Consider the following 20,396-nt stretch of genomic DNA (forward strand, 5'->3'; position numbering starts at 1 on the left):
GCGAAGATTAGCAGGCCAGAGGGGCACATGACCCCACAAGACTATATGTGTCTCCACAGGAAAAACAGGATGTTTTGCCTCAGCAAGTACTACCCCTTCACTACCTCATAATGTCTTATGGGTTGAAAGAATTATAATGTAAATCTAAAAAACAATGTTGACAAGGTAAATGCGAGGGATGTTGTTTAGCCAGTGAGAGAGGAGAAGCAGCCATGCTCAGAGCCAAAGGCCTCTTGAGCTGTTCAGGGGAAGCAGGACATGCATTTGAGGACATGCACAGATTTGGATTGGCTGTCCACTCTAGGCCCATCTCCAGACTGAAGTTTGGAGACCTGAGACCCACAGAGGGCCAAGAGGAGCCAGTAATGTGGGGTTCTGAGCGCTGCGAAGGTGTGGCCCTCACACACACACACACACACACACACACACACACTCACTGCGCTGGCAAGATACCAGTGGTACCGCTAGCATTACAGCTACAACGACCCAGGCAACAGAGGTGAGACGGTTATCGGATGAGAGAGAGAAGAGAGAAGGCAAATAAAAGAAAGAAAGAAAGAAAGAAAGAAAGAAAGAAAGAAAGAAAGAAAGAAAAGAAAAAGAAGAATGAAAGATGAGAGCGCCTTGCTTCTTTTTTCCTTTGATTTCTATTACAAAGAAGATGAAGTAAAAGATGATCCTTCCTGTGTCTGGTGCGTTTACCATTTGTCTTCTCTGAGGAAAACCTCTACTGAATGTCTGCGTACGAGGCAGCGAGGCACACGAGATGTACGTCACAACTACTTCCCCTTTTAGAATGTCATGAACTGCACCAGTTTTCATTTCCTGGGGAGGCAATTTTAGCCTTGACACTTTCCTATTTGCCAAGCTAACTGTAAGAGCAATGATGTGTAAACTGCTATGGGTGTGTGTGTGTGTGTGTGTGTGTGTGTGTGTGTGTGTGTGTGTGTGTGCGTGTGCGCACATGTGAGTATGGACACATGTGAGGAGGGGTGTATTATTGTGTTGGTGCAATATAAATCATATTTTTTATTTGTCTTTGAAAAGAAAATGCACTTGCTCATTTGAAGCTTTAAACTTCATTATATATCTATTACCTGAACTGGGGCACATTTTCAGATAAGGGTTCCCACTGTACTGAAAAATTTGTGCAACCACATGTAATAAAGGCAATAAATATATTATATAAAACATAAAAGTCCCTTTATAAAACATTACTTACATCCTTACTGTAGCATTACCCTTTGACCAGATTCAGTAAATGCATACATGACCCAAAAAAAATCCCATAATATAAATTTGTGTTAAAGAGTATGTTTTGGTGGGACAAAGAGAAATTTAATTTAAGAAAAAAGGAAAATAACACCTATCTCAGAGCCTGACACTAGAATGAGAGAGTTGTTATTCTTACATTAGCATTCTCAGTCTGTGTGTCTGCATGTGCCTCGTGTCAACAGCATGGTCACAATCAATCTGGCAACCAGCTTCAAGCACTGACCTAGATCCTCATCTGACCTTGTTCATACATAGGGCATTCTCCAGACATAGCCCTGCTGTTAGACTAATAGACATACACACACACAGACAACCAAAAAACATACACACACAGGCACACCCACACCTACACACAACCACATGCACATAAACATACATACACTACAAAACATGCATACAATTACACATAACACAAATGATCAAACTTACCAAAATATGTGTTGCAAATAGCATTCGAGACATTCAGAAAATGATCAACAACGCATTTATAAGTTTTTATCTGTCTCCAAATTATAATGACCATTTATGTTGGGAGGATCTTGCTCTCTTTCAAACTCCTTTATCAGTTAAGAATATGTGTAATCAACTTTATAATGTTTCTAATTGCTAAAACAGCCTGCTTTGTCAGAGGTTTACCATTCGGCCAAACTAATTTATTGCTTTAACTAATGAGCATGTGCAGCAGATACTGGATACTTTATTGGGAGCTGGTGTTGGGCAATCAATAAAACTATACCTGGGTCTTAAACATTTGCTTACTCTAGTTAGTTAGTATTTGGGAATTTACAATTAACACAGAGTTTATTAGCAGTATCTAACCCAATTAGTTACACTACAATTAGATAGATATTGTTGAAAAATAATACATTTTCAAATACAGCATTGGTAATATTAACCAATGTTACCTGCTAGAGAGAATGACAGAGAGAGAGAGAGAGAGAGAGAGAGAGAGAGAGAGAGAGAGAGAGAGAGAGAGAGAGAGAAATGGAGAACAAGAACGAGGAAGTCCACCAGCTCTATCCCAGCTCTGCTAAGAGCTCCACTAGCCCCTCTCTCAGCTCACCACTGACCAATCAAAGATGCCCACAAATGAGCAGCACCTCCCACCATATGACAACCAGGTACTGACCAATCAAGGATGACTACATATGAGCAGCACCTTCTACCATATGACAACCAGGTACTGACCAATCAAAGATGACTACATATGAGCAGCACCTTTCACCATATGACAACCAGGTACTGACCAATCAAAGGTGACCACAAATGCAGAGCAACCATCACCATAAGACTACCAGGTATTGACCAATCAAAGATGACTACATATGAGCAGCACCTTCCACCTTATGACAACCAGGTACTGACCAATCAAAGGTGACCACAAATGCATAGCAACCATGACCATAAGATTACCAGGTCTTGACCAATCAAAGATGACTACAAATGAGCAGCACCTTCCAACATATGACAACTTGATATCACAGCCACAGGAACTCACCTAGTAGAATGTTGATTTACAGTCCTGAATAACAACTGACCATTTGTGGTGGGGCAGAGCCAAAGTGACCATAGTGATTTGATTATCCTTATCTCTGTGAGACCACAGATGTACACAGCAATGGGGGCAGATGAAAACAAGACCACAGAGACTAGAGTTTGGCTTACATCCTTAATATCATTTTTTCAGTTTCCAAAGAAATTGTTTATTCAGTGGCTCTTTCCTTTAGGCTATATCATGTGAACAGCAGGACCCTACAACAGTATTTGCTGTGTGTGCTGCAGCAGAATTTATCTTCAGCAAATCCCTGACATGCAAATAATCTTATATGACATTCTGACAAACACACTCGATGAAGCGTCAAGGTAAATTCAGCCAGCCAGGAGCAAGAGTTTTAAAAGCAGTTTGGCAAATTGTCAAGCACCCGAAACACCTCACCAGCGGAAAAACAGACACAGAGTGTGTGTGGATTCTGACAGATCTGACAGACACACACAACCCACATGCATACACACATCCTCCCCACCTGGGTCGTTAGGCGCTGCAGAACACACGACTCAGAGAGGCGTGTAGGTCACTGCTTATCTGCACAAACTTCGCAAGCACATAAGCGCCCATTTTAAGGCTGTTGTTCTTTGTAATGCACCATTTGTGTGATTTAGGCTCACGACACTTGGAATCCTCAAAGTCTTCCTCCACTCTCATCATGACATGCATCAGATGCTGAAGCACTGCCAGCACTCTTTGCTTGCACTTCTGGAAAAGCATATTGAAGCATCAGTAAATCTGCACATCACGGACCCGGGCACCACCTATCTTTAGCTCTTACTCCATTCTACCTACCCTATGCTTTCCCGCACGTCCTCCAGAGCTCTCGATGGACTCTCTAATCCTGTGTACTCTGCTGGCTTTAGCCCTTTTCTCAACAGGGTTAGGCTAAACCCCAGGTCCTGAATCTCTCTAAGCCCAATTTAAGCTTCTCTAAATGGGCTGTGGGAGTTTTCGGGTGAATGTTAAAACAGCAGCTTCGTTCTTATTAAAGAGGCTACTTAGCTGAAAAAAATTGAGCTCTTCCTGCAATGCCTACAATGAGACAGAACACTCTTGGTTTATGTAATGGGTGTCGGAATGAGAAATTATACAATGCTTGCCTGAGCCAGACTTCATCTTCTCTTTGGTCTCTCAGTGGGACTGCAGAAGTTTAGTGGCAGAGGCAGATTAGCCTTGATACATCAACCACATATTAAATCTTTTAACAACTACAAGCTTCATAGCTCCACTATAGCCTTCATGACTTTCACAAGCACCGTAAGCATAGATGATTATTTGTAAAATGATCGCAACAAATGTTTGACTTAGAAGCAATTTATTTATTCTGCCTCCTAAATATATATATAAAATCTAACAAGAGCGTTCATTCCATAAATGTGGAAATATGTGATTTCCTTTGGACGCAGATAGGCATTTTGGATACTGAACATTAATTCTGACCTCAATCCATCTTGAAACATCTCATGGATAACTGTCAGATAAACAAGGCTCTTTGGGTAAAGTCTGTCATTTCAGATATGAGAGTTCAAGGTCACTTGGTTCAAAGCCATGTACATCCCTTGGGGTCTCTGCAATTTCAACACTGAACAGTTCACATTCACTGGTTCTCAGTATTTGAGAAGTCTTGTTGCGCTACATGCTGGTCTCACTGCACTCTGGTCTCACTTGACTGTCCCGCTAGATGACTCAAATTTAGATTCAGAAATCTGTTTAATAGATTATTTGGCTTTTTAAATTTTTTGCAGAGTCTAGCCATTCACAAAAAAGTCACAAGTCAGGAAACATTGCATCACAACCAGGTTGATTATTAATGGTGTTCAGAAATGGTGTTTTCAAAACAAATGCCAGTGATCCTAACATATCTCTCATGTACCCAAGCACATCCCAAGAATACCAATTGAATGCTGCTCTGCTTTATGTCAGTAACACGGATAGGTGACAAAGCTCAAATGTGTGATCCAAAAGTCTCCAGGAGCATAAGCCTCTTAGACACTGCACCAGGCCATAGCATGTAAACATGCATTTAGATGAGGGATTATCCTTCATGTCATCCTCAACTGCGGCAGTCACCTACATGTCACTCATGTGTCACACGTCTCTGCAAGTGACATTTTCGTAACCTTGCACTTGGGACCTAGTTAGAATGTAAAAGCAAGATAAAGAGTGTTCCAATTCTAGCTCCGGATTAAGGCCCCTATTAATCATAAGCACATTTAAAAGCTGATGGGCTTCTTTAACAGTATAAGGCTTGTAGTCAAGTGCACTGGAGAAGGTGCCAGTGAAAGTATGCACTCTTAAAACAAGGATAGCCATTCTTGGATAGTAAATGGCAGACGTATCACTCGGCACATGCACGTCTGCATAATGTATTCAGTGATCATTGCACTGACTCTGGAGGACAACCAGGCTTGCTGGTCTAATTAGTAAATATTTGCACTAAATCACAAGTCTCAAAGGTGTTTTTTGCTGCTGCATCATCTATCATGCTGTCCAAAGAAGCACTTTACTCCAAAACTACCATGCTCCCACTGACTCCTTGTGGGCTCTACAAGCTGCTCCAATATCTGCCCACCAGCACATGGACTGTGTCATCTTACGGTCAGGTCCATGCGCCTTTCATTTGCCATCACAGAGCTAAACCGTTACTCAGAGTTACTCTCAGCCAATGGGATTGGACATACCACTGGCACATTGATACTGTGTAATTAAACACACATTTTTTTTCCCCCTTTATTTTTGCAGATGCAGCAAAAAGTGGATGGAAGATAGAATCGTTCCAGTTCGTGTTTTCTGAACCAATTTCATGCACAATTTGCTCTGTGCTGGATGAGAGCTGTGGGCGAGGCTGCTACAGTAGTTTATTGCTGGTCTTTCTTTTGTACTGAAAAAACACATGACCTATTCGACACTTCTCAATGCCGTTATTTCCTCTGGGCCATGGAACTGCAGGGTTTGACCCTGTACACTGCGCTTTGCCAAATAGTGTCCTCTGGAAATGACAGCATTCCTCCAAAAATGCACACAGAGAGCTTTAATTTTAAATACACGTAGTCTGCTAAAACCTTTGAACATCTACAACTACATCCACTTTAAGATTTACAGCGTTTTTGAAGAATTCCATCAGTATTACATTGTATGTGGGGATTTTATCTGAGTTTATTTGTTTATTAGCCATTGCAGTGACAATAACAATGATACATTTTAAAATGTGAAAACTGGCAAATACCAAGGACTAGCAGAACACTATTTAATAACACAGTTCCTGGAACAAAGCCTTAGAAAAGAAACTGCTGAAGTCCTCAGAGGGAAGATATTCCATCTAATCAGTGTCACTCACATACTCTGTCCCCTCCCCTGTCTAGCAGTTTATTTGTTTGTGGTGGAGATTAACTCTGTGTGTGTGTGTGTGTGTGTGTGTGTGTGTGTGTGTGTGTGTGTGTGTGTGTGTGTGATGGCCAAACCACATCCATTCCCTCATCTTTTCACACAGATGAGAGAATGGCTGTGGTTTAGCCATCACACACACACACACACACACACACACACACACACACACACACACACACACACACACACACACACAAGCATGAAATGAGCTTTCAACAAAAAGCCCACTCCTCATTTAATCTCTCTGACTTATTTATTTATCTGCAAAACCAGAAGCATCCCAACCGCATAACTGATGACACTACTGTGTCCCCCCAACTCTGCAGCCCAGTGGGAGGCATACATGTGGTATACATACAGATACAGTCTAGGTTAGATAAAACAATGAATAACCAGAGATAATCTAAGTTTAGCATTTAAAATGTATAAATGTATAGTGTGTATACTATACAGATTGAATATATATATATATATATATATATATATATATATATATATAGAGAGAGAGAGAGAGAGAGAGAGTAACATCTAATGGAGCTACCTATATCTGAATTTCAGCTGTTTGCTCACACACACATACAGGCAATGAAGGTTAGAGCATTTTAAAGGACAAACAGACTTGTATCATTTAAAACATGGGACCACAGGTTCTGGCCAGTGCCCCCTTGTAGATTGGAGAAGACAGCAATTAAGGTAGACGGGTATGGTTGCCAAGTCATTCCCCTTGAAATCCTCCTTTAATCCATCACAGAGAGGGTCAGAGGTTCTGTCATGGCAAGTAATGAACAAGAGAAGCTCCCGTTTAAAAAAAAGCCCTCACCTTGTTTCACATTAGTGGTCAGTTTGTTCCAAGCACTGGGAGACTGGGGTCCCTGGTAAGCAGGCTAAACGCAATGCAAAAAAAAGTTACATATGAGAGCACATCTTCCTTAGCTGAAGACATTACTATCTGGTGCAAAGCGCTGAGATGATCAATTGCACCAATTTAGAAAAATTAATCAAACTAACTGTAATGTTATTTCTTGAGCATACAGGTCTAGAAAGGGAGAACATGGAGGAGTTTTTTTAGATGTGGTCCAATAATAGTATACAAGACTTGCTTGTGTATCTCAACGCTTGCTTTAAAACCCAAACGACTAAAAAGGTATTGACTGATTAGGTTAGAAAGCTTTAATCACATCCTATTCAGGAGTGGCCCGACAGATAGATCTAGATTTTCCAATTCCTTTTAATTAGTTCCCTTCGATCCTTTCGGGGAGTAGTGAAGGCCATGAAACCCTAAATCCTGCAAGCGGAGGACCATCCTCTGGAGACAGGGCTCTTCAACCACAACATTCCCATCTCCGGTAAACGAAACTCCTGTGGAAGCTGAGATGACACACACACACCAGGGGTGAGGGGGCGGAGCCAGGGTTAGCTTAGGCCTCTGGGGGAAAAATGAGGATCGATTGAGGTGCTAGTGATGAATTTGGGCCATGTTTCTAAGCTGTTTAATGCCGGCATCAGTGTAGCACTCTCTTAACCATTCTCAGCTGAAATCTGCACAGTAATCCATTTTCACAGTCACGCTCGAGTGTCAGAAAAGAGCTCGACGAAGCTTTATAAATATGCACTCTCCTGATAGTGGAGAGTGGGTGTGAAGGGGAGAGGGAGAGATAGAGTTATTCAATACATTATGGCATGCCCCTCAGCTGTGTTAATGACAACAGCGTCCTCCAGGGCTGGAATGGTTATTTCAGTGAGAAGAAGAAAGAACAGCAAAAGCTCTGAAAGGGAGCTGATGTCACAAAGTCAGCACAGTGTTTTAGGATCAGGTATAGAACATCTGTGCTCATAAAGGATTTAACATATTGTGTGGTAGAACACATTTACACAGCATACCACAAGAAGAGTTACATTAATCCAATATACACAGTATTTGGAAGTGTTAAGCGGAACTTCGATATGGAAATTTATTTAATAGGCCTCAAGAAAATTACCCCAGCAGCATTCATTAAATAATGTTAAACTATGGGGACTACAATTTACTAAGGTACAAAGGTCAATGCGTGTTAATTTCCTAGTATTGAGGCAATGATTAAAAACTACGACAATAAAACGCAACCTCATTAAAATGGAGCTATGTTGCCTTGCATATTAATGAAGAAAATGTCCTTGAGTCAGTGATATTTCACCCAAAATGCCAATGTTTGTGCACTTCCTGTGGTGAAGGGACAAGGACCCTCATAAACAGTTGCACAGAGGACGTCATATGTTAACACAAAATGATACTAATTAAAATGCAATTTCACTTGCAACTTCTGTTTCTTCTTTAATCTATTTGTTCTTTAACGGGAACCGCACCACAGAGGGGAAACCGTGATACTTGTATGGAACAGATTGCTTATTTTTTGTACGACTATTGCCATAGTTTTATGATTAATGGACATGTATTTTTTGGTATGATATATATTTTTATGGTGGCACAATTACTGAACAGCACCACGTAGGAATGCTTATTCTGCAGTACCTTGGAGTCAGCAAGGCATGGTTAAAAACCGCCTGTTAGTAGAATATGCTCCATGTCAGACCTAAACCAGAATATGCATCTTTAGCATGTCAGGCCTAAACCAGAATACGCATCATTAGCATATCAGGCCTAAACCGGAATACGTACCGCTACCATGTCAGACCTAAACTGGAATTTGCACCGCTATTATGTCAGGCCTAAACAGGCATACACATCCTTACCATGTCAGGTCTAAACCGGAAAACACATCCTTAGCATGTCAGGCCTAATCCGGAATACGCACCGCTACCACGTCAAGCCTAAACTGGAATGCGCACCGCTATCGTGTCAGGCCTAAACAGGAATACACATCCTTACCATGTCAGGTCTAAACCAGAAAACACATCCTTAGTATGTCAGGCCTAAACTGGAATACACATCCTTACCATGTCAGGCCTAAACCGGAATACACATCCTTACCATGTCAGGCCTAAACCGGAATACACATCCTTACCATGTCAGGCCTAAACCGGAATACACATCCTTACCATGTCAGGCCTAAACTGGAATACACATCCTTACCATGTCAGGCCTAAACCGGAATACACATCCTTACCATGTCAGGTCTAAACCGGAAAACACATCCTTAGCATGTCAGGCCTAATCCGGAATACGCACCGCTACCACGTCAAGCCTAAACTGGAATGCGCACCGCTATCGTGTCAGGCCTAAACAGGAATACACATCCTTACCATGTCAGGTCTAAACCAGAAAACACATCCTTAGTATGTCAGGCCTAAACTGGAATACACATCCTTACCATGTCAGGCCTAAACCGGAATACACATCCTTACCATGTCAGGCCTAAACCGGAATACACATCCTTACCATGTCAGGCCTAAACCGGAATACACATCCTTACCATGTCAGGCCTAAACCGGAATACACATCCTTACCATGTCAGGCCTAAACCGGAATACACATCCTTACCATGTCAGGCCTAAACCGGAATACACATCCTTACCATGTCAGGCCTAAACCGGAATGGTTAGAGTTTAAAGAAGGAGCATCACTGCCATGCTGCCATCATCTCTACCAGCACTTTGTTTGGTACAAAAACCAAAGCAGATAAAAAAATGTTATTTAAATTATGTTATTGATCTAAGTGGAATTTTTAAAAATAATGTTAAATAATTATGTACAAATACACTTTTTATTTTGTAGTTGGGTTTCTACATTACTGATGTAATTACCCTATATTTTTTAGCATTGTTTACTTCTTCATGATATCTGAAGATCCATGAGACATGCATAATGTTGTGTGTGTGTGTGTGTGTGTGTGTGTGTGTGTGTGTGTGTGTGTGTGTGTGTGTGTGTGTGTGTGTGTGCGCACGCACTCCAGGGCTTTATCTAATGTCACCAGCCATCAGCCAGACTGGGCTGTCTCAGAGCTGTGCACATGGCCTGACAGAGCCTGATTAAAGGTTCCTCATCTCTCCCCTGACAGACGGAATTGGACAAGCTCACTCAGAGTTGCCGTGACAACCAGACAAGCAAGCCACAAGGCTTCAGAGCCCCGCCCCTACACTTCTTAAAAGCTTAGGTGGCAATTTACATGTGTGTGTGTCTGTGTGTATGTGTGTCATCATGAGAGGCACCGTCTTCTTGCAAATGACTCTTAATGTAAGCATTTTATATTTATAAATCTTATATTTATGAAACAGCTTGTCATGTCTGAATATTTGAACTGGAATTGTTAAACACTGTCATTGTTAAAAATTGTCATTGTGGCTAAACACTGCTTTTGCAATTTTGAAAATGTCTTCATGGCACTGGTGGCAGACTCCCCACTGCATAACACTGGAGCACTGGTGCCAGTCTCCCCACCGCATAACACTGGAGCACTGGTGCCAGTCTCCCCACCGCATAACACTGGAGCACTGGTGCCAGTCTCCCCACCGCATAACACTGGAGCACTGGTGCCAGTCTCCCCACCGCATAACACTGGAGCACTGGTGCCAGTCTCCCCACTGCATGGCTCTTTGTTATCTCACCTGCACACACTGTGCATTTCATCAACAGGGGCCCTGCTTCCATTAAAAAAGAAAAAGAAGGGGCACAGCGGGAATGCTTACACTGCAGTGGACCTGTGAGTGTGTGTGTGTGTGTGTGTCAGTGCGTGTGTGTGTGTGTGTGTGTGTGTGTGTGTGTGTGCGCGTGTGTGTGCGTGTTTGTGTGCGTGTGTGTGTGTGTGTGTGTGTGTGTGTGTGTGTGTGTGTGTGTGTGTGTGTGTGTGTGTTTGAGCATGCTCTTTAAATCTGAACTTATGGCCATATCAAAAGGATGTGATACACAGGCACTTTTGAGCCAGTCTCTCACTAGGTCAGACTGATACAGTGCAATTCAACTAGACTTTCCTCCCCAACTTTGCGTTAGTCACTTGCCTCAGCATTTGTTGTGCAAAAAACCTAAGCTTCTTCTGTTCTCTTTCTCTCTCTCTCTCTCTCTCTCTCTCTCTCTCTCTCTCTCTCTCTCTCTCTCACACACACACACACACACACACACACACACACACACCTCTCAAAGATGTTTTTGATTCCTCTGCTTTACATTTCCTAATATCTAAGGAATATGCCCCACTCCTCAATGTCTAAATCCACCAGTAATGATGCATAACAATAGCTACACGGCACGACAATAATCAGATTCACCTGACCTAAATCTGTATTTCTGCATGACAGAGTGTGTGCTTGGCTGTCACAGGGGGGATTCGTCACTCTATGCTGGGTCGCCCTGAACACCCCGGGGAAGTGACTTCCTTTTGTCTGATTGCTCTGACACATTTCTGAAGCCCAAGTGAATTGGAAACTTCCTTTAAGCTTTAATGAGCCAGCATTCTCTCCAAGTGAGAAAAAAAGCACTACATTATTTAAGGGTATTATTTAATGTCTGCAGCACTCATCTGAATGAATGCAGACCTAAAATTAGGCAGAAGGAGAGAGAGACAGGACTGGTGGAAGCAGGGACTACATGAGACAGGAAACTCAATCCCAGCCAGTAGAGATGTGCTGGATGTGTTTGGGATCATATAGTGTGAGGAAATATACAGTTTTGTCCCTTTAATTACAATGCACATCAACTTGTGTGTAGGCTTACAGCTTTAATCCAAAGTGATTTACAATTATGACAGAACACAACTTGAACAGTTGAGGGTTAAGGGCCTTGCTCCAGAGGCCAACCATGGTAACTTGGCAGTGGTGGGGCTTGAACCTTCTGATGACTAGTCAAGTACCTCAACCAGTGAGCTACCACTGCCCAGGTTTGAGCACTATTCCTTTTAAGCAATCGTAGTGGGAAATAGAATTAGTGGAGTCTGGTACATTATAAACTAAAGGTGTATGCTCAAAAAGGGCATTGTGGCAGTGGTTAGTTCAATCCTATTACAGCATGAAAAGCCTGACGTAAAACTGATATAGCCTTCAATGTTATCAGACCGAAGGTGCTGAGTCGTTCTTCCATTCTCTGGCGGCCAGAGATCTATCATTGTACTTGAGAAGCTGATGCTTGTATCGTCAGGATATTTGTTTATACAAAAGAGAGTTCAGAAGAGTGGGGAACCACTTGGAAGTACTGATAACTCAGTAAAATAACACGTTGGTGCACTTTGGTGAACAGCAGGGGGAGTAAGATTGGTGAGGCCAAATGTTGTAAAACTACTGCTCAACCACTAGGTGGCACACAAGACTGTAATGAGAAGGTGGTTTTGCAAAATCAGGAGTTTGGAACAGGCCTGTACTCTTCTTGATTAGATCCTTCCCAGATCCAGACTAATGATGAATGATCGAACTACTGCACACAGTGCAAAAATAGTTTAGTACTATTAGTTTTGACTGGAGAGCAGGGAAAACACACTCACCTAATGCTTATCTTTACAAATAAGTTTCATTTTAGTTCTGGTACTAAGCAACAAGAACCTAGCACACTGCCTCTACATATATTCCTTTAAACTGCTTAAGAGGGTCCACTGAAGACCCAGGTGTAGGCAACCACATACAGGGGTAGGCCATCGTTTGGGCAGATTCAGAGCAACCTGCTCTAAAGTCCTTGCATGAAGCAGAGCAGGGCTACTGGTGCACCCTGCTGGAACACACACACACACACACACACACACACACACACACATCCTGTATCCTGCTCCAGACTACGCCTGTCAGGAAGAAGCATGCTAAGCACTAGACATCCCACAAATGAAAAGAGATATGCGCATCGCAGGCCTGTCTGTGTGTACAGTTATCTATAGCAGCTCTTACTCAGTGTAGAAACATGTGCTTATGAAATGTCCCTGTTCATGTTGTGTTCCAAAGAAGTTAAAAGAAAAAAGAAGCAATTGCCAAGATTCCCCCACAACAGTGCTGATCTATTTTCAGCACTGAAAATTGTGCATGTATTATATGACCACACACACACACACACACACACACACACACACACACACACACACTTCACTTTGCCTGCATCATAACTACTTTTTTAAAATTCAAATACCTTTATACTGGATGTTCAACACTTTGTACCAAGTTAGATGTACCTGATTAAAAAACATTTCAAACATAATTACAGTGAATCTTCTCACTAGCACCATATTGTAATAATTCCCAGAGTGACTTTATCAGGCTTTAGCACCATGAAGACCAGTGCTTAAGTATTGGTTCACATGGTGGTGTGAGGGTGAGTGTGTTGTCTTTACACTGACAACACATGTAAGCAGGTGCCTAAAACAGCATTATGCTGTGTCAGAGACATGAGGTCTGGTTTAGATAGCGAAACCATTCACTCACACATCATTTTTTTTCTCTCTCTCTCTCTCTCTCTCTCTCTCTCTCTCTCTCTCTCTCTCTCTCTCGCGCGCACACACACACACACACACACACACACACACACACACACACACACACACACACACACACACACACACACACACCTCACAAAGAGAGAGAGAAGGAGAGAGAGAGCTGTGTATCATGCTGGGGGCTGAGGCTACACATCCTGTGTCGCTCTGTTCCACTCATATTTCACATGACTGGGGGAGGATGTTGAGCAATTCACTGGCCATGCAGATGTACACACACACACACACACACACACACACACACACACACACACACATTCTCAGCATGCATGCACATAGTACACACAGATATTCACACACACACACACACACACACACACACACACACATTCTCAGTATGCATGCACACAGCCCACACAGACATTCAGGCACAAACACACACACATTCTTAACATACGTGCACGTCTTAATGTACCTTTTACATTTGCTATTGCTATAATACCATCTATATACAGTACAGAAGAGCCACCAGCTCAGTCCTGTTTCACAAGTAGCATCTGAAATAGCCTTAGTGAGAAGTAGCAGACCCATACACATACAGACCCAGACCTCAACATCAGTGGCCAGCCATGCACTTGCTGGGATCACAAACAGTCCCTCCACCACCATAACCCCTCAGTAATCCCACGTAGTCTTGCATCTGAAATCTGGGCTTCTGCCCCCCGCCCCCATGATTACAGATTAGATTAGGACACCTTCACGCTGAGAATGTGTGTACACCACTGGAAATATCTTCTTTGAAGAGCCCCCCCCAGCCCCGCCCCGCCCCGCCCCATGCAGCCACACAACGTATACGCAGCCGGAGTTTGTGGATGATGGTGTGTAATGGGACCACAGATATTTCACTGATTGTGTCCCTTCCAGAGGCTCCGTGCTGCTGGCACAGACCCACAATGAAGCAAGGCACACAAAGTAATGACCTCATCAAACAACGATTCTGCCCATCTGGCTACATCACAGTGTGGCTGACCAGGAACAATAGCAGGACAGTATGGGTGATGGTTTTAACTGCCTAAGCTTCTCAGTGCCTCCGTCCTCACTCAGACCTTCGATTTGGTCCCTACAAAGAACAATGCGATGCAGGAACCAAACGATTTCCCCATGACGCAGCCTTTTCCAAACATTAGCCGGGTGAGCAAAGTGCTGAACTCAAGCAAAACTGGCTGAGCCGAAACAAGACAATAACGTGGAAGTGAGAACATCTCACAGACAATCGGCAACCCCCAACTGCAGAGCTGGAGGTGAGCTGAGGGAAAGGGGTAATGTGAGGGGTGTTGGGAGCATGCTTAAACGGTCCGCCATGGTGTGGCTCCACTCTCTTGGGACTGGGCCTGGAGCGGAGAGACCCGTTCCAGGGCAATCCTCACCTCGTCGGGCCCAGAACAAAGGTGGCTTTGTCGGGCACTCCCATGGCCTCGGCTCTTTGTGCTGTGACAAAAGGGGAGAGCAATGTCTCATGTGTTTGGGTTATGTGGCGATGACGAAGACCGCCCCTTTCATCCAACGCCCCACCCCGTGGACCCTCATCTCTTACCCATTTACAACAATAGGTTTCCCTCTCTCTTTTTTTTGTCTCCCTTAAAGGAGAGAAGAGTACAAAATAAACTGTGTTTTTTCCCCTTGAGCTAAAAGGATCCTAAAGATAGAACAAGGCTTCACATGGAACATTCTGTAATAGCAGAGGTGGGCAGAGGTGTGATTATCCTGGAACAGAATAAGACTACTGGATGAGGAGCCCTTAGACACTGCCCTTCACAGGCTTTGAAAATAGCAAAATAAGCAGCACAAACCAGAAGTTAATAACTGTGGGAAAGTTTTCTGGACATAAATTAAAACTAGTTCATGACCAAGTGGGAAATTCTTATAGCGGAGTGCACATGTATGGTGCAATTCACAACATTACACTTAGGTCACTTGTGAAACCGGAATATATTGTATGAGATACAATTACTGCATGAGAGAAGAGTCACACAAATCTTAAGTATACATTTTGCTGGCCATTGAGGCAACTCAGAGTAGTCCCTGCCGTGAAGTAACCAGACAGACATTAGCAAATGACTCTGTTGTCTAATGACAGGTCACAAGCTTTCTTGTTGCAACACTGTCATCATATTGCCACAAAAGACTGCAATACTCTCACAACCACAAATCATGACTCGAATGCCTTGCCAGAGCGCTGCACAATTCGGGTGGCTTGGTTAAAGAATTTCAAAGTATATTTAAGCCGTACACAGCTAATAACATAGGAATGTTTTCATTTTAAGAAGGTTTTCATTTTAAGAAATGAGAAAAAGTGATTAGAAATCAGTGGGAAAACATCCTTTCGTAAAAAGAGAGAAGTGTTTGTTATCTGTACTTATCTCTCTTCAGAGTTTACAGGGACTGAGAGAGAGAAATAATGTGTTGGGCAAGCCTGCAATGCGCTCTGGGAACTAGGAAGTCCAAAACATCCAAGGGTCAAAGTTCAGAATACTGCATGCGCGCCCCCCTCCTGCACCCTGCTCCTCGCCACCACTTCAGTGAGCTGAACTGCTAAACCTCTCTCTCTCTCTCTCTCTCTCTCTCTCTCTCTCTCTCTCTCTCTCTTCATGGGAAACACACAGATTCTTTATTAATAGCATTGCCAGGAATGTGTAAATACTGGTCTCTTCACAAAGTGCAGATGCACTCACACACACGCATGTACAGTGACTGACATGCATGAGTCCTTTAATGCCTTCTGAAGGACTTTGTGAATGGGTATAGGCTATGTGAATGAGATTTGGTTATGTGAATGGGATATGTGAATGCAAATGGGATATGTCAAAGTGATATTTGATACAGGGTTGGTCCAAGTGTAGTATTTTATTCAGCCAAGCAGAACCTCTTACTCATGGGAAGTGAAGCTGGCCTCAATCAATAGATTATAAGAAACCAATTCTTCTAATGGACATGTAGCTTGAGAAATCTAGTATCCTCAGTGGGCCATCCAGTCAATAACGTGAACCAACTCTTCCTCTTACTAAGCAACTTCTTATAGCCACTGAGGAAAACGAGTGGCTAGTTGACTACTGGAGCCTTGGGAAGAATGAATGAGTTGAGAGAAGAAGAAACTCAAGTCTATACCCAATCACAACAAAGGCTGCACTTTCTCCAAGAGGAACCTTATCACATAATCACTCATTCTTGCAAAGCAGGAGCTAGCCTGTATACTTGGTCTACTCTCTCAAAGCAAGTCAACCCAGCCAACTACTCCAGGACTGATGGTAAAGTCTGACTTCACTCCCTGGGGCCTAATCTTAGATTATGAGACATTCTATTAGACACAGGCTTAAAAAGGGAACCCCTACCCCCACACACATTCCAGCCTGAGAATAGTATATAGTTTAAAGGTAATCTAATCAAGGATCTTATTAAGGTTGTTTTTCAAAAAGTCAAAGTTCAGCATTTGGATGCCAAACAATTTGTTCAGAACTACGACATACATCCTGTCCTAGCTCCGTGTACATGCCAGGCGTGTGACCTGCTGAAATTATCTCTGCATCTCTGCGTAGAAAAAAGGTCTTTTCCTGTGGTGAGTTTCATTTTGAGTCACATGGACAGCTACTGTGCATGCATGCATGTGCAAGCAACATGTGAGAGGCTCAGCCAGTGGGTGTACTGGCGCTGAAAGCACAAGTACAAGTGTGGGTTTGTGTGCAAACGTGTTGTGTGGTGCTGAATGGTGAGCAAGAGAGTGCTCAATTCTGCACAGCTGCAACCCTCTCGAACCCTGGGCCCCTATGACCACTCTCTGATCGTAGCCATAGCAACGACCAGGTCTCTCTGCATGTTTCAGGAATGACTCATTCCGGCCATCCTGCACAACAGTGAGCAGCCATCTTAGGAAGGAAACTGCAATGTTGGACCTGCAGAAATAAATCACAGTACATTGTGCTCCGTGTATGCAAGCTTAATTCTCACTCCTTTTCTTGTTTGCAACCACATAAACAAAGTTCAAGCCAAAAGAATCCAACAGGTATTGTTGTAGAACAATTCTCCTGGAAAAAGGTTTTAAAGCAGTTACAGACTGCACAGGAGCCTGGCAGAGGTCAGGAATTAACCCAAAATCCCAAAGAGCAACCTACATGATTATGACACTGCAATTCGTGGAATGACTAACATTTTCATACAAGCTGAACAACCCCCAGTTCTCTTCTCTGCAGCTGGTTTTCCAGTGAGTGCAACAACTACAGCGGAGTGTGCCTCATTTAGCCATGTCAGCCTTGCAAAGGGGATTACCAGTCTCCCGAGAAACATCTCTCTCTCTCTCTCTCTCTCTCTCTCTCTCTCTCTCTCTCTCTCTCTCTCTCTCTCTCTCTCTCTCTGGTTTTCTGTCTCTCTGTAATAACTTGTTCACGAGAACAAGGGAAACCCTGCTTTGCCACTCAGTACTTCCTTTTGCCAGAAACCACAGAAGAGCTGAAATGAGCCACAAATGAGAGAGAAGAGCTTCCCCTTCAGCTGCAAATGGATGCTGTAAGGCCCTGCTGTAAGGCCTCCACAGGTGGCACAGGGCCTTTGGGTCAAGGGTCAACCACCGCCTCAGTGCCCTTTGGCCTGAAACCTTTGAAACAGGTGTGGAATTCAAAACAGAAACATGATTCATTTTTTTATTGTTCTCTTTCTGCTCTGCTTAAAACCTGATTTTAATAACCAAGGATTCATTAACTATTGGAACCCAAAATCTGTATCTGCCTAAGCCTGCACCCTCACACACTCGCTTGCTGAGCTGACCTCAGACCAGCAGTTTGTGTCAACACCTGACTCACATCCTGCAAGTCCCATGCAATCCCAGAAGTCACAAAGTGCCTGCTCCCACATGACTGACTCTCCTTCATCCTTCTGAGGCTGGGGGTCTGCTTGGTGTGTGCGGTGGGCACACAGAGGTAAAAGCTCCACAGTTGGTCATCGTTGCAGTCTGATTGCAGATCGTTACGGCATCAGTAAAAGTCGGAGCCCTGTTCTATTGCAGTGGCAGAGAGTGCTATTGCCTGGAATTGCATATGTTCACGTACAGTGCAGTGATATCGAGCTGTTATGTCATCAGATGGGCTCCATGCACACGCTCCCTTGCTCACTCTCAGCACTAAAAGGTTTCTTATACTAACATACTGTACAGTCAGTGCTTTTAGCAACTTGAAGGATTGAAATTCTATTACCCAGTAAGAGGTATTGCAGAAAAGAGTAGTCGGAGAAAGGGGCTGTGTGTCACTACATCAAGTCAAAAACGAATATTTTTAGACGTTGTTGCTTTTGCCTCCTGGTGTCGTCTCTCTCTGCCTCTTTATTTGTCTCTGGCCCTGTCTGCTCTGCATCTTGTTCCAGCTGCACCAACTCCCACCTCTCCCCCCGGCTCACCCCCCCCCCCATCCCTTTGCCCATCCTGCTCAGGTCTACAGTACAGCTACAAGCAGTGCACGGAGCAGGAGCGCCAGAGTTCCAGAGAGCAGCTTCAGACAGCCGGTTGTGCAACTGCTCCTCCCACCCCGCACCCCCTCACCAGCGCAGTTGCCCCAGGGGCCAGAGACCATGTATGTGTGAGGCATTACCTCACCTCCGCTTGCAGAGCTCCACACATTCCTAGAAGAGCTTGACTTACAGGCACTCATCCCAAGAGGGATGTGGAGAGGGGAAGAACGCAAATAAGAGGAGGTAGGGAGGAAGGAGAGAGAGAAAGGGAGGGAGGGAGGGAGAGAGAGAGAGAGAGAGAAAGAGAATGGGAGAGAATGAGAGAAGGAGAGAGGGAGAGAGAGAGAAAAGAGAGAGAGAGAAAGAGAGAGAGAGTGTAAACATGAGAGAGACAGCGAGAGCACACCTGAGAGTGCCCGAGAGAAGGGTAGGGTTACGCAAGAGCTCAGGGATTGCTCAACCACTCCTTACTTGTTGCCAGCAGGAACTATGTCGACACACAGGCAGGGAAAAACAAAGCACAGCAGGGCTGTGCCCATGGCAACTATCTGTACACAAAGCGGTGATCGCGTTTTCAAATGACGCCACACACACACACACACACACACACACACACACACACACACACACACACACACATGCACGTACAGATGATCAACAGGGAATGAATCCAAAGCTACTGGTCCTGAATTCCACCTGTGGCCTGCCAAGCCCCGAGCTTGGCTGACATGTAGGTGAAAGGTGTGAAATCATCAGAGGGGCACTAGCTTCTGGTAGTGAACCGCCAGAGTCAGTCAATCTGCACCATGTAGCCTATGAAAGACCGGGGCACCCACATCTTCATGTGCGTGCGGTGGATTCATTGTGAAACTCTTTGCTCTGAATGAGGAAATTAAAACAAAACCAGCATCCTGGAAATATGCTTCCACACGGCTTCAACACGTTTGCCTAAGGTCGCCGATTTCAACATGCATATTTCTGTGAAATGGCTAAATGAGAGTAAATGGTCATTTCTCACAGACTATCAGCAATTTCTTGCCCATCTTTGTTCCATGAATGAAACCTCATTAAAGTCCTTCTTAACTGAAGCAAATTTCTTAACTGGGAGCCCTTTAATCGAACAGATCGCAGTGATATTTGGGTTGCATCATCCGAAGCAGTGGGTGCCATTGTTTTGTTTTTTTTTGTTCCAGGCCAGAGCTGTCGGCTGGAAAAAGCTCGTGTCTGAGAGTGCGAACTCATTCAGCTGTCACAGGCATGCCATTTAGATGAGTTGTAATGGAAAAAAACAGGCAGGTTTAATGGGTGTGCGGTAGGGGAAGGAGAGAAGAATAAAGAGTGGGAGACAGAAAGAGACA

At 43.7% G+C, this 20,396-nt stretch overlaps 1 protein-coding gene across 2 annotated transcripts in view; it reads right to left on the reverse strand.

Moving 5' to 3' along the window:
- Positions 1-20,396, reverse strand: part of pnp4a (purine nucleoside phosphorylase 4a) — an 86,556-nt gene that overhangs the window by 64,123 nt on the left and 2,037 nt on the right. The window lies entirely within an intron of this gene.

The sequence above is a fragment of the Electrophorus electricus genome, chromosome 22 (assembly GCF_041902795.1).
Source record: "Electrophorus electricus isolate QZ-2024a chromosome 22, ASM4190279v1, whole genome shotgun sequence".
In the NCBI taxonomy this organism is placed as follows: domain Eukaryota; kingdom Metazoa; phylum Chordata; class Actinopteri; order Gymnotiformes; family Gymnotidae; genus Electrophorus; species Electrophorus electricus.